We start from the raw sequence: 2,195 nt of genomic DNA, 5'->3' as shown, positions 1-2,195 counted from the left end.
GAAAGTATTTTTCCAAAATTAATCACTTTTCCTAAAATGACTTAATCAAATCGATTTTCCTAGAAATATCCATGACATTAAGGTGTGGCAATGGCGGTATGCATGTCTAGGATTGGATCCGAAGGAGCTTGGTATAAGCGATCCGATGGACTCACCACCTCTTTTCCGGTTTCCTACGGTGCATAGCTTCCATTCACTTTAACCCTTAATGAATTAATCTTTTGAACATCAAGTACGATTTTACGGACTTAGAAAAGAAATTTTTTTACGTTTTGATGTGGCATGCCGGATCCGGCCATAACTTCTGGGCCGGGTTTGGGGTGCTACAACATGCAACATCAATAACATATGCAATCCCATTTGGGGAGACTACTCAACCCACCAACCACTACACTCCACCCATACCAGCCCTACACTCCATGTGGGGAATAGCTTAACCCACCCATTAACACTCCACGATTCTTGACTTTGTCGCTTAGTTAATAGTAAATTGAGGCAAAGCCTCCAGTACGTGGACAAGCCACTTTCAGTACTTCCTCCGTCAATATCCCAATCCCATGCATCAGATAATAACAACATGACATGCAGTAAATAACAACAGTCAAACATGCATTTAGGTCAATTTAACCCTAGGGGTATTTGGTAATTTATCTACTAGGGTAAAGCGTAAATTTTCCACTTTTAAAGGTATTTCAGTAATTTATCTATTTTAGGGTTTTCATGCATATTCCTACTTTTAACGCATTACGCATCGAGTGTTCTTACGAATTGGGCCGTTGGCCCATCATTCTAATTTTGGCCCATTAAGCCCAAAAATATCGAGGGCACGTAAATCATGCACTTTGCGGTCAAATTTTGCAGTTTACCAAAAGATTAATCGATTTACCTCACGAGCATTCGCGACACTCGCAAATCTACAAAATACCGATTTTCGGCATTTCGCTTTTCGACTTTTGCCGATCCGAGACTAAGAAAGAGGGTGTTAGTTACACACACTGTTTGCGACGATATACTGACGAGATCCACACACGAACTGCCTACAATTGGATTACTAACACGTTAATCTAACTATTCAAATACAAACTACGTATTAACCCCTTACAATATTCGGCCAACCACACCTACAGATCATAGTAAGCTTATAAGAAATCAATAAGCAACTTATTAACAAATTTTTGTCAATGTTTACCACATAATCATAATTTCACTGCAAGCTGTCTTCCTGAGCAACAGTCACTAAATCATTTATAACTGGAGCTATGAAACTCCAAATCAAGTGCCGTTAATTTTCCCTGAAAATAGACTCATATATCTTATATCCATAAAAGTTTCAGAATTTTTGGTTTGGCCAATCAATACCAGATTTTTCTCAAATTTTCGCATGTTTCACTGTTTGACTAATCTGACCACTCTTCATTACGAATCAAATTTCTCATTGTACAGAATTCAAAATATGTTCTCGTTTATTCCATTTGAAACTAGACTCATTAAGCTTTAATTACATAATTTATGCAGCTTCTAACTCATCTCCCACAATTTATGGTGATTTTCCAAAGTCACGTTACTATTGCTGTCCCAAGCAGATTTATTACCAAATCACTCTTTCACACATAACTTGCATGCATGTTTTTTTTTTTTAAACATGTATATCACCAATCAATCATCACATATCTATGATTTTACTTATGTATAATCTCCATTTCATCATTTTAAAGAACAACATATTAGCCGATTTTTCCCCTTAGCATCTAAGCACATGCATGCTCATTTGTTTGGCTCAACTTCACATATATTCCATTTTTCATCAAAAGAACATGAAACAACAACCATTTCCTTCAGTTTAATTCATGACCAAATGCTCACAACACAACCAAAAACCAAAATATGCTTCAAGAGTTAAGGTAGAATCAAGAAGAACTCATGAACATCAAGATAGAAGCAAACTACCATGAACTTACCTTCAATTTTCTTCCCTAAGTGACCGAATATTCAAGAGCTTTCTCCTCTCCTTTCTCTTCTCTAACTTTAGGCTATGATGAACAAAGATGGACAAAACTTTGTTCTTTTCACCCTTTTTTCTTTTAATAAAATTTTATATTTCATCCATTTAATTCTTTAATACAAAAGACATGAAATTCCAATCATAAAACATTTACCTAACCCATTATCATGGAACATTTACCTAACCCATTATC

This window comes from Gossypium arboreum, chromosome 10, assembly GCF_025698485.1.
Source record: "Gossypium arboreum isolate Shixiya-1 chromosome 10, ASM2569848v2, whole genome shotgun sequence".
Classification (NCBI taxonomy): Eukaryota; Viridiplantae; Streptophyta; class Magnoliopsida; order Malvales; family Malvaceae; genus Gossypium; species Gossypium arboreum.
Note: the sequence above shows the minus strand (reverse complement) of the source record.